This window comes from Vipera ursinii (assembly GCF_947247035.1).
Source record: "Vipera ursinii genome assembly, chromosome: 2".
Classification (NCBI taxonomy): domain Eukaryota; kingdom Metazoa; phylum Chordata; class Lepidosauria; order Squamata; family Viperidae; genus Vipera; species Vipera ursinii.
In genome coordinates, this window is record NC_139513.1 from 55,742,237 (window position 1) to 55,756,080 (window position 13,844).

The 13,844-nt window shown below is 42.3% G+C and overlaps 1 protein-coding gene across 1 annotated transcript in view; it reads right to left on the minus strand.

Moving 5' to 3' along the window:
• The window catches only part of CELSR3 (cadherin EGF LAG seven-pass G-type receptor 3), a gene marked incomplete at its 5' end in the record, with an annotated part of 105,128 nt that overhangs the window by 59,161 nt on the left and 32,123 nt on the right, over positions 1-13,844 (minus strand). The gene's annotated exons all lie outside the window — the stretch shown is intronic.

Sequence of the window (13,844 nt, forward strand, 5' to 3'; positions counted from 1 at the left end):
GGCTGAGCTCCACCACTTGTTTGTTGGATCTGTGCCCCTCCTGGCTGGTTTATGCAGCTCGGGAGGGGACACGAGGCTGCTTCCAGGCAGTAATAACTGCTTCTTTGAAGGAGGGTGTCTTCCCCGCCGCCTTGAAGGAGGCGGTGGTGAGACCCTTCCTCAAAAACCCTACCCTGGACCCGGCTGTTTTAAATAACTATCATCCAGTCTCCAACCTTCGCTTTCTGGCGAAGGTTGTTGAGAGCGTGGCGGCGCATCAGCTTCCTCTGTTCCTGGAGGAAACTGATTATCTGGACCCATACCAATTGGGTTTCAGGCCCGGGCACAGCACGGAGACGGCATTGGTCGTGCTGGTGAATGATCTCTGGCGGGCTCGGGACAGGGGTTGCTCCTCTGTCCTAGTCCTATTAGATCTCTCAGTGGCTTTCGATACCATCGACCATGGTATCCTACTGTGGCGTCTCAGGGGGTTGGGAGTGGGAGGCACCGTTTTACGGTGGTTCTCCTCCTACCTCCTGGGCCGCTTGCAGTTGGTGTTGACAGGAGGGCAGATATCCACCCTGAGGCCTCTCGTTTGTGGAGTTCCTCAGGGGTCGGTTCTCTCACCCCTCCTGTTCAACATCTATATGAAGCCGCTGGGCGAGGTCATTCGTGGTTTCGGGGTGGGGTATCATCAGTACGCTGATGATACCCAACTTTTTTTATCCACCCCGAACCAACCCAGCAATGCCCTCGCCGTGATGTCCCATTGCCTGGAGGCGGTCCAGGTCTGGATTTGGAGAAACAGGCTTCGTCTCAATCCTGCCAAGACTGAGTGGCTGTGCGTATCGGCATCTCGGGCTAACCAAACTATTCCACCTTTAACGATGGGGGGTGAGGTGTTACCCCCCGTTGATAGGGCTCGCAACATGGGAGTCCTCCTGGACTCACGGCTCAATTTTGAAGATCATATAGGAGCCATGACCAGGGGGGCTTTTGCCCAGGTTCGCCTGGTGCGCCAATTGCGACCCTATCTGGACTGAGATGCCCTATGCACAGTCACTCATGTGCTCGTGACCTCCCGGTTAGACTACTGCAATGCTTTCTACATGGGGCTGCCCTTGAGGACCACTTGGAGGCTTCAACTGGTGCAGAATGCGGCCGCGCGAGTTGTGATGGGGGTTTCCCGATACTCCCATGTAACACCTCTACTCCGTGAGCTGCATTGGCTTCCGGTTGCCCTCCGGGTGAGATTCAAGGTGCTGGTGATGACCTATAAAGCCCTGAATGGCTTGGGTCCGGGATATTTGAGGGAACACCTGCTGCCAGCATCAAGTTCCCTTCGTCCAGTGCTCTCGCATAGGGAGGGTCTTCTCAGGGTGCCGCCGGTAAAAGATTGCCGGCGGATAACACCCAGGGGGAGGGCCTTCTTTGTGGGTGCACCTGCCCTCTGGAACCAGCTGCCCGTGGAGCTCAGGACTGCCCCTGACCTGCGTTCATTCCGCCGGGACCTGAAGACCTGGCTCTTTGAGCTCTCTGGCCCAGGCTGAGAATTTTAACTGGGGTTTTATTTTCAGAGATAGTTTAATCTTTTTAATTGTCTTTTAACTTTTGTATTTTGTATTGGTGTGATTTTAAAATGCCCTGTAAACCGCCCTGAGTCCTTCGGGAAAGGGCGGTATATAAATCTAATAAAATTAAATTAAAATTAAATTTGTGAAAAAAATGATGGATAAAACAATGAGGGAGTTTTAAGTTGTTGGGTAGCCCTAAAAGGTATCATTTTCAAAGACAGTGCAGTATGACAATCATACTTGCTGACTGTATAAATGGTTTGATTTGTTTCTGGCACTGGCCATTAACAGTGATACACTCATTAAAAGCTCCACTGTAACTGCAATCTACAGACTTACTCTAAATATATAGCTTCTAGGGCAACTTTACCCTATGAAGTGGAGCTGTATGTGGTGGAGCTAGAGCTCCAGAATTCCTAGTCATGGTGGCTAAAGGAAACTCCAATATATCTGGAGGATGTCAAATTGGGGAAGACTGTGCTTGGATCATTTAGCCCTGGCTATATTGTCATTTGCCTAAACAGCCATGTGATGGCACTATTTACCATTCAGTATATGTGGAATTTGCAACCAAACCTTCAGCACTCACATGCAACATCCTTCTGACAAGCCAAACTCTTTATTATCTTCACCAGTATAAGATGTCAGGTTACCTTGCTATGTTTCCTTTCAATAGGAATCAGAGTGATAGAAAGGAATTTTCTCTTTGCAAGTGATGAATTAATTACAGTGTGCTGACAATGACTTATTTTTGGCCAACAGACAAAGTCAAGAAGGTGGCTTCATTTTGGCAGTCTAAACTTTGATCTAGACAGAAGGAGAAGGAGAAGGAGAAGGAGAGGAAAGGAGGAGGAGGAGGAGGAGGAAGAGGAGGTGGTGGTGGAGGTGGAGGAGGAACACAAGAGACTAAGGCTCTTTTATACAATTGAGATTTCATTCTTTCAGACCATGCGCTGGGAAGCTTCATTCAGCATCGTATAGGTGAGGTCAGAAAACTGTTTGAATTCCTAAAACTGAGAGTTTAGTTTTCTTTAATTAAACTTACATTTAACTGACTCAAACCCATGATTAAAAATAATCTACACAAGATAGCAAACACCTCAGATTCCTTGTCTCAGAACCTATATGGAAATTCAACACAGATCTAAATCCAACAGGGAGAGAGGGAAGAATGCCTGCCTGCCAGATTTTATCCTAGGAAGATCATCAGAGAGTAAATGCAAAAACTCTTCCTCTTCACCTTCCCTGAAGCAGATGGATTTTGCCCCATTTTACAACCTTTCTTGCCACAGTTGTTACGTGAATCACTGCAGTTGTTAGATATGAATGAACCTTTACTGTCAAAGCACAACCATGTATACATTGAGATTGGCTGAGCCTCCCTTCGTGCCCCCCCCCCACTCACAGTGACAACAAACCCACCATCTTGTTACACCATGTGAGCTAATTGCACAACACACCGGTCTCGCAAGTCAGTCATACATAAAATTATAAAATTATTTCCCGTTCAAGAGCCTAACAGCCCATGGATAAAAGCTGTTCTTCAGCCGGTTGGTATGGCTGGCTATACTCCTATATCTCCTACCCGATGGTAGGAGAGTAAAGAGATACTGACCAGGGTTAAGTTAGCAATACAGTTGTTTAGTGAATCTGGCTTCCCCATTGACGCTGCTTGTCAGAAAATTGAAAAGGGGATCACATGACCCCAGGACACAGCAACCATCGTAAATATGAGTCAGTTGCCAAGCAGCTGAATTTTGACCAGGTGACCAAGGGGATGCTGCAACAATTGGAAGAGTGAAAAACAATCATAAGTCAATTTTTCCAGTGTCTTTGTAACTTCGAACGATCACTAAATGAACTGTTGCAAGTCGAAGCCTACCTGTAGTTATGGAAAGCCTAACCACAATCTCTTGGTTCGTTAATGTATTTACTAAACCTTAAAAATCTCCTAAGAAAATCAGTTCTGGCAAATACTTAAGATGGCAGAGATAGGAATTGTAAGAAGGCAGCTGCAAATCACTTTCATATTCCTGAGAAGGAAACCACATAGACATGTCCACTGAGTAGTAAAATTAAGCTTGACTTAATGGAATATTAGAATTTGGAAGTGACTACTCACGATGACGTGAGATTTTTAAAGAGTCTTCCAGAGCACAGAGGCCACAACAGAAAAGGCTCGTGTATTTCCAACTGATAGGATATTCTCAGAAAATTCTCCTTGAGATATTCAGATAGAACAGGCAGAATCAACTTTGGCAAGGCTGTGCCTAAGAGTAATTAGGTTGGTATCAATTTGCAAAGAAAAGCAGCAATGGTAATGGGACCAGTTAATGTCCTGTTGATTAGCTTTTCAGAAGCACTTAGCTGAGAAACTGTGATGGACTAGATGGGCCTTTGATCAAATAATGCCGACTATCTTTCTCATGCCCTTACGTTAGATCATTTCTAAGCAACCTGCCCAACTCTAGCACCATATAAAGCAACCCAGATACACAGGCTCCTGGGGCTGCTGGGTCATAAAGCACAGCTCTTTAGGAAAGGTGGAAGAATGAGTGTAATAGCTTTCATTCCTGTTTTGTGCTTTTCTCATCTACAGTAGCTTGCCTTACTCAGCATGATCCCACTGAGGATAATAGAAAAGGAGCAGGTGATATGATCCAGAAAGGAATAGGAATTTATATGCCATGATTTTATTGTCTCCTACCGCTTAGCACATTAAAGATGTAGTAACATTTCCAATTTGCATCCTGGCAACTGTAAGAGTTTCCCTGCTGCCCTACAGCAATCCTTCCTGAACTGCTAGATCTTATTGCCGGGCTACTGGCGGATTCTCCCAGGCTTACAGAGCTGCAGGGTTTCAGCTATTATGGTACAGAATCAAAATAACAGAGTTGGAAGGGACCTCAGAGATCTTCTAGTCCAGACATGTCGAATTCGCGACGTCACGTGACATCGTGCAATATATCAGGACGGTTTTGATATTGCTGGCAATGGGGTGGGCGCGGCTTCTGGGCCGGCAGTTTGACGCCCTGTTCTAGTCCAACTTCTTGCACAGGCAGGAAACCCTGTATCATTTCAGACAAATGGCTGTTCAGTCTCTTAAAAACTTCCAGTGTTGGAGCGTTCAGAACTTCTGGAGATAAGTCGTTCCACTGATTAATTGTTCTAAGTGTCAGAAAATTTCTCCTTATTTCTAGGTTGCTTCTCTCCTTGATTAATTTCCATCCGTTGCTTCTTCTCCTACCTTCAAGTGCTTTGGAGAATAGCTTGACACCCTCTTCTTTGTGGCAGCCCCTGAGATATTGGAACACTGCTATCATGATCTTGGGATGGTGTTCGGAAGAGCTCAGGATTGCATGGCTGTGGCAATCCTGAATTTGTCTCAGATTATCTCAGCTGTGTCTACTGCAGCCACTTGTTAGAACTAATGTTTACTTTAGAGCAGATGGCACAAGATCTAAAATGGGAGGCATCATCACTAGTTCCTATCTGCATTCAGATCATTTGCTGATTAAGATGCACATTACTGCAAATTCTGATCTCTGCAAGGATGATGACCCTATTTGAACAGTCAGCCCCAGCTGCTTGATAAATCCAGATGGCTTTTTTTGAAAGTGCTTGGAGATTTTCTCAGCAGCCTGGTAAACAGTCCCACTCTGCATCTGGAATAAGAAGATGACTAGGGCATTGGATGTGATTGCTTCTCTCTTGGGTGACTGATCCTGAGGTGCAAACTGGGTTTATCAAGGAATTCTGGGAAAGGAAATAAGTGAAGAGATGATCATGGAAAAAAGCAGATTTCTTTCAGTCTGAATTGAGGCTTAGGAACTCAGTTTCCTCCATTTTGTTCTTGATGTCTTAAGTCAGGTCCACAGGGGACTGTCAGGAAGTGACAGGAAGGAAATATATGAGCCTTCCTCTATGCCCTGAAAACCTCTTAAGGGTTCATTATTGCTGGTTTGGTTATCGTTTCATAAGACCAGTACAGAGGCAAGCCTTTTCCTCCTGTCAGTGGCAATCTCAAACGTCCTCTTGACAAGGGGAGGTACAGTTTCAGAAAGTGGTCTCTTGTTTGCTGTTCCTTTCCACAAAGTGTATAATTTTTCCTTGTTTGCACAGTAAATATGGGAAATAAATTCCCAAATGATGCTTAGTCTGTTCAGTGATATCTCAGTAGGTTTCTCTGCAACTAACATCATTGAAATGTGCTTGCTTCACTTTCTCTAATTTTCAACAAATCTAGCATTTTTTCAGAATGCTAAAATGGAAGAAATTCTATCTTTTAAATACCCTATTATGTTATTATTGTATACCTTAAGCATTTTAAAAATATACATTTAGAATTAAATAGAATATAATTTAGAATGTAAGTGGAGTTTTTTTTGCATTTTTTATTTAAAGGCAACGAAATTTCATTTTAATGTATGCTGATTTGTGTACATTCAAAGTGATAATAAAGCTATTATTCTATTCTATTCTATTCTATTCTATTCTATTCTATTCTATTCTATTCTATTCTATTCTATTCTATTCTATTCTATTCTATTCTATTCTATTCTATTCTATTCTATTTTGGTTTTTAAAGATTTTTTGAAAACAAGTTCTATCTTTCTTTTGAAAAATATTTTATTTCCACAGGTTCGTTAGTACGGGATTTTTTGTTCTTCTTTTTCCTTACTATATCATTTTTTATATTAGGTTACTTCCTTAAAATTTATTTATATATATAAAATATTTCACAGTCTTTCAAATTTATGTGAAAACTGAATTGTCTTTTTAAAATACATTTACATATACTACAGTATTTGATTTTAGATTTTTTTATTAGAATATGCATTTTTGTAAAGTTTTTCCTGGATTTGTTCTTGCATTGTCTTTTTTAAAAGAATGCCTCCATAAAAAACTATGTATTTTCTTATCATATACTTGAAAATTTGTAATTTTGCAGGCATTTCCCCTGATACATGCCTGTTTGCAAATAATTTTCCCTAATACAGTATATGTCTTTTCCTATGCAATATATATATATTTGATGGGGAACTGCATTATAAAATACAATTTACAGAAGGGTGAAAATGGATGAATAACTGTATTGTATAATATATACTAGTTCAAAAAGTAAAAATTGTATGTGTGTTTTAACATGCAAACCAAATCAATTTTCCTTTCTTGCTGAAAAAACAAGTAGCCATATTAGCAGTATTTAAGTCAATTGATTTGAGGAGCTCAAAGAAAGACATATTTTGCTTCTATACAAATTATAACATAAAATGCCAACATAAAGATGCTCTAATCAAATTGTTGCTCTTCTCTGCACACTTTCTAGAAACTCAATGTCTTTTTTATATAATGGCAACCAAAACTGGATGCAATATTCCAAGTGTGGCCTTACCAAGGCATTATAAAATGGTATTAACACTTCACATGATCTTGATTCTATCCCTCTGTTAATGCAGCCTAGCACTGTGTTGGCTTTTTTGGCAGCTGCAGCACTGCTGATACATACTGAAGTGGTTATCCACTAGGACTTCAAGATCCCTCTCACAGTTACTACTATTGACTCCAGTATCCCCTATTTTATATCTATGCATTTGGTTTCTCTTATCTAAATGTAGAACTTTACTTTTCTCATCTAACAAAATAAAATTCAGTGGTAAGGCCCAGTGTTCAAGTCTGTCAAGATCACGGGTGTCAAACTCGCTGTTTCATGTGATGTGTTGTGACGTATCACAATTTTTTTGCATTGCCGGAGCTGGGGTGGGCACGGCCTTTGCATGATGCAACTGGCCCGCAGACCAGCAATTTGACACCCCTGGTCAAGATCCCTCTGTATCTTGGCCCCATCTTCTGGAATATTGGCTATTCCTGCCAGCTTGGTGTTGTCTGCAAATTTGATAAGTTCCCCATGTATCCCCTCATCTAAATTATTGATGAAGATATTGAAGAGTACTAGGCCTGAGTCTTAGGGTATCCCACTGCATACTTCTCTCCATGTAGATGCAGTTCCATTAAGGAAAGAATTTGCAAAGAAATTAAGAGTTAGTGATAGCTGTAGGGCAGTTTAGAGCTTGTAGGGAAATTAAAATCATGGACCTCTATTCAAATGAGGTTTCTCCTAAGGAGCAGGGAGGCAAAAACAAATTCCAGGAATTAATAAAGACATAAAAATAAGATGTGGAGTTGAATGCAAGAGACACATGCCTGGGTGAGGGGAAGGGGCAGAATGGAACAAAAGATATTTAGCCTGTGGCCACGATTGGGAAAAAGAGAAAAGGGTTTCCTTAGAAAGGACAGTCTATAAAGATCAAGTAAAAGAGTCGAAGTTGAGATAGCCTTTTCTCTCTCATAAAAATGGGAGGAAAAAAAAGTCTACTTACGAGTATGCAGAAGTTATAAAAGGCTCTCCCTGCCTGGAGCCTTCTGCCCAACCAAGGTTTCAACTATGTCTGTAGAGGTTGGGAGTGTCAGAATTAACCGCTTGAGGAACAGTGTGTTGTGATATAAATCACCCAAGGGTTGGGCTTCTATCGTGATGCTTCATCCATCTTCTTGCCAGCTCCTCCCCACCTTCTACACGGGTAAATGCTGCTTCAGGAAAGCTGGGGGGGGGCTACAAAAGAACTCAGGTATATTGCTTAGCCAATGGAGTGAGAAACAGGGGCTAGCAGGTTTTCACCTGTGAGGAAATTGCCCAGTAAATTGATTGGGGGAAGACTGATGCTTGACTGGATGAGACAGACTAGAGTAAAGGAGTCTGAATCCAGAAGGAAAGATCCCTTAAAACACTGCTGCAAGATATCTTTACACTACTGATGGGCTGGGCAGGAGAATTAATTGGTTTATATCTGTATTGTGTCTTTTGAGCCTTGAAGGTTCTAACAAGGGAGCACAGCCATTGTCTTATTTTGTTACTGAAGAGCATTTCAACCCCCTCCCATGACACTCTGTGGCAGACTTCAAAGTGGCCGTTTTGGAAAAATAGGACTTTCGAAAGCACCACGGAGAGAGAAATTGCTGAACTGACATACATTAAAAGGTTTTCAGGCAATCTGAGAAGGTCTCAAACACAGAGGACTTTATCAATTGTTAATTGATAAGATATTAGCGGTCTGCCTCATATGTAATCCACATGGCCAACTTATTTCTGCTTCCTAGTCCCGCCTCCACTTTCCCCATATCTCCTCGGTGCAGCCACTCCAGGCAGATGATGGCATGAAATGCAACTCGTGACAGCCAATGCCTTCTCATAAAACGTTGGACAAGGTATTACCAGACTTACTCACATGGGATTGCCACCGTGGACTAATATTGCTCTTCTCATGCCTAGGATGGTCATCCTCTTCCATTAAGTGCACCGTTTATGGAGCAATGGAGGGAAAAAGGGACATTGGCCTAGCCAGCCTGCTCAGCTGAATCAAGTCTGTCGATCAATGGAATGACAGATGTAGCAGCCAGATGACTGCCCCTTTAAAGAGACTGCTCAGTCTACTGGGGGGTGGGGGTGGACACGTGTGGGGGAGGGAAAAGGCTGTTGGTTTCTCAGTTTGGTAAGACTGTCAATGAATTCAATAATAGCTTAATGTTGTTTAGTTCTTTATTTGCCTGGGCTACGCAGCCTATTATATACCTGTATGTTGTTTGTTTTCTCCTTGGCTTACAACAGGCAGCTATATAAATATTTTAAATAAATGAATGCAAAGATTGAAGTTCATAATTAGAGCCTTGGGGTTTTTTCTTATTAGGTTTGCAAAGGTTGAGAGAAAAATTGCCCTCCAGCCTAGAGCCTCTCCCTCCAGCTGGAAATTAGATTTATTTTAAATCATCTGCAAAGAGGTTAGTTTGCAGATGGTTATGGGAGCCAGTTTACTGAACCCAGAACAGCTGTACCGTATTCTACAAACAAAGCAGGTTGCCCAGTTCTGTTTGGGCCTCTTTGAATTGCAGAATACATTGCCATAGGAAAATACATAGGTCAGACATTACCAGTGGTGGCAGAACCGGTAGCTAATTTTTTTGTTGCCCAGGCCCAGAATGGACTTCCAGAAGCAGAATCCACACAGAGAACTGGTTGTTCACATATTTGAATCCCACCACTGGACAATGCCCAGTTTCTGTGCCAAATGTCACGAATAGTAATTCCCTCACCCACCCGCCCTCAGAAAAATAACCCCACAGGATGAGAGGTAAATTTTGCTATATATAAAGTGTTTACTAATTAATTGCAGACAACAACTAGGGAGAGAAAATGGCACTTGGAGACTGCTCTTCAGAACCATCAGATGTTCGTTTTGATAGGCAAACAGGTAGATTAAAAATATATCTTGGGCTTCCTCTGCTGCTGCATGAGTTGTTGCGTCCCCTACAAACAAAGGTCAAGAAAGAGGCATCTACCCTTTGAAAAACCTGAAGCACAGTAACCTCCTCAGGGTGATCAGGCAGGCCATTATTGTTTATAGGTCCTACTTCCTTCCCATCACAGCTTACCTTTTCGCTTTCTTAAAATTTGGGCCCTGCTGCCCTTTTGCACTTCTACCAGCAGTGGCAATTCAACAAGTGGGCAAGTCTACAGGAAGGTTGTCACATTTTAAGCAGACTCCCTTTCCTCCCTTTTTGTCAAACAGCATGTTTGGCCCTGTTTTTGTTCCTCTTGCACTGGTAGAAGAAGATAGGACGATACGTAAAATGGAAAGATGGCCAAGATTTCTCTCCTCCCTCTGTGCAGGGATCATATTAGTTAGAATAGGCTACTATTCAAAAGTCAAATTCAGTGTAAGTTCATTATGAATGCCAATAATGGCATTTTTCCCGTTTCATTAGGAATAAGTATACAGTGAACAAATTGGTAAAAAAAAACAAGTTTATGCCAGAACTTAAAAAACTGTATAGCTAAAGTCTATACCCTTTTATGGATTACTGCCTTGTTGCAGCGAAGGGGCTTGCGTAACTCAATGAAGCTATGAGCTACGCCATGCAGGGCCACCCAAGACAGACAGGTCATAGCAGAGAGTTCTGATGAAAGGTGATCCACTGGAGAAGGAAATGGCAACCCACTCCAGTAACTTTGCCACGAAAACCCCATGAACAGTACCAAAAGGCAAAGGCCTGGAGAAACGTTGTCCATGGTCGGACACGACTTCACAACTAACAACAACAACAAAAGACTATACTAAGAGCTAGGCTGTTTTGGCCAAAAGATTCAACTAAAGATAGTCCTCGATGTACGACCATAACAGGGGTGAGAACTTCTGTTGCTAAGCAATGCAGTCACTAAGTAAATTGCAGTCCAATTTTACAACTTTTTTTTGCCATAGTCATGAAATGAATTGCCCTGATTATTATTAAGTGACTTTGGCTTCCCCCACTGACTGTGCTTGTTGGAAGCCCACTGAGGAGGCTGCAAATGGCATTCATGTCCCTGCAGGAATGGTGCAATGGTCATAAGTATTAGAACTGGCCATAACTCACTTTTTTAGCACCATCATAAATTGGAATATTCATTAAATGAATGGTTGTAAGTCAAGGACTATCTGTAATCCAATGTTCATTGACCTCATACTGTAGTGCAGTGATGGCGAACCTTTTAGAGACCGAGTGCCCAAACTGCAACCCAAAACCTACTTATGTATCGTTGGGTGCCAGGTGGGCATGGCCCATTGTGTTGGTGTGGTCCATTGGGTGGTTGTGGCCTATTGGGTGGGCATGGTCCATTGAGTGGGCGTGGCTGCGGTGGTAACGGCAGACTAGGTGGGACTGAAAAGTTCAATCAATCAATTCCAACTTTGTGAGATTTTTTTTTCCTGTGAGAAGTTGAAATTGATTGATTTTTTTTGCACACGGTGGCGGAGGGCTAAAGCAAAAAGGTTTTATAAACCCAGCTGAAGGCCTAGGACTGTGGTGACGGCGCGTGTGCCCACAGAGAGGGCTCTGCGTGCCACCTGTGGCACCCGTGCCGTAGGTTCGCCACCATGGCTGTAGTGGGTAGCCTGGTCCATCTGGGAAGTTCCAGGCATAGAGAGGAAGGAGGCTATATTTCTTCCAAGCAGCTGGTATATAAGGTCTGTGGAATGACCTTATATCAACTACCCATTGATAGTACTGCCTCGCTTCAGCTTTGCTCTATACGGCCACTACTCATTATTTTCCTTCCTTATTTCTAGTTGTATTCCTGAGAAAATATCACTCAACTGAATATTTTTTCCCCCCAGGCAAAACCATGTAAAGGATTAACTCAGCAAACAGAAACTAATTACGAGTAGCAGTTGGAATTTATATTGGCAACTGGCAGGTATTTTTGCTGTGAAAGATGAGACAGGTTGCCAACTGCTGAACATGCTTTCAAGGGAGACTTAGAAGTATGAATCTTATCCTGCTAACGATAACCTGAGTGTTTCTATTCCTCTGGTACTTTATTTTCACCCTTATAATAATGAAGTACTCAAGAAAAACACAGTTGCTAAGATTTTGAGTAAGGACAACTTTGTCTTTTCAAGTGTAAGGCCAGGGCTTTTTTGTCACAGAATCCTCAGAACGGAGTTCTGGCACCTTTTTTGGATGGAACCTTGTAAGGTAGGCAAGGTGGGTTGTATGACCTGTCTGAGTTCCGGCACCTTTTTCTTTTACGAAAAAAGCACTGTGTAAGGCTAGTTACTTTTCCAGATCACTGTTAAGTCCTTGTGTAATTTAACTACCAGCCAGCCCTGTTCTACCCACTGTAGTGATACGAGATGAAATTAACTTATTAAGGCAGATCTTATTGTTTGAATCAATTATAACAGCCCCATTTATTTGGATATTTTCAAATAAAAAATAGCAGAAATCTCAAATGATCATCATATCTGCTGATTTTAAAATGAGAACAATGTTATCTGTCAAGATTTGATATAACTGTGTTCCCCTATAGCCAGACAGTTAGAAGCCGCATGAAATGGATGCAGCTTTCACCCAGCGTGGCATTGATCTCATCCTTTACCCCAATTTCTCTTGCCATGCTATCTTGGACAGGAATTTTTATTTTATTTTAACAGATAGCATCTACAGAGGTCATGCAATCACTGATATATAAATTTAGTTTAAATATAGCATTAGCAGATAGATAGATAGATAGATAGATAGATAGATAGATAGATAGATAGATAGATAGATAGATAGATGATTGATAGATAGGTAGATAGATAGATAGATATAGACCAGGGGTGTCAAACTCAATTTCATTGAGGGCCGCATCAGCATTGCAGTTGCCCTCAAGGGGCTGGGTGGGTATGGCCAGGTGGGTGTGGCCTACTGGGTGGGCGTGGCTAGAGTGCGTATGGCCTACTGGGTGGGCATGGCCAGCTCTACATGGTTCGCATCAAGGGTGCCTATGGGGGCCTGGGCAGGAGTGGAACAGATCTGAGGGTCTCTGGCAGAAGGAGGGTCTCTGGGCCAGGGCCAAGGCAGTGGAGGCCGTTCCCTCACTGTTTCCAGGATGGCTTCGCGGGCCGCATGAAACCACTTCGCGGGCCGGATCTGGCCCCCGGGCCTTGTGTTTGACATGTCTGATATAGACAGAGATAGAGATATAGAGATAATACAACATAGGAGATAATATATTAAATTAAGATAAAATCATAATAGAAACACCACACTATGGAGCCATACAATTGCAATGGCATAGATGTTATAATTCAATATTTAAAGAAGCCAGCCATCTAACTGCTTCTGACATGGCTGCGCTGAGTTCATCCCAGGTGCCTTTAAATTTCCCGAGGGGACATTCTTGAACTATTGGACAAGAAGAAAAAACTAGTCTAGAAAGCAATCTGAAAAGTTTGCCCTAGTTAAAAAAAAAACAGTATTTAGTGAATGTGGCGCTTTTCTAGTAAGATGTAAAAAGCAGCTATGGACAATTGCAGAAACACCCAATAAGACTTTCTATACACAAAAACAAACCATTATGGAAAAGCAAAAGGAAAACAGTCCTGCCTACAACAACCGGGACCTGAAAAATTGTGTAACAAATGTTTAGTTAAGTTACAAATCTATCACGAGTGCTGAAAAATTTCTTGACATGAAGAAAGTGGTAGACAACTATGCTTCTTACCATGACTCCACATTCATCTTCATTACTACATGACTTAATTAGCTTCTGCTTATAGGTATCTGATGCACAGCAAAATCCTTCCCTTGCTAATGCATTTCTGACCCTCTCTTTCCACCAAAGAGGGGCAGAATTAGCTAATTGCCAAATTAGTGGTTGTAGAATTAGCATTGTCGGGGTCACTACTCAAAGCGAGCGGAGCCTCTCCTTAA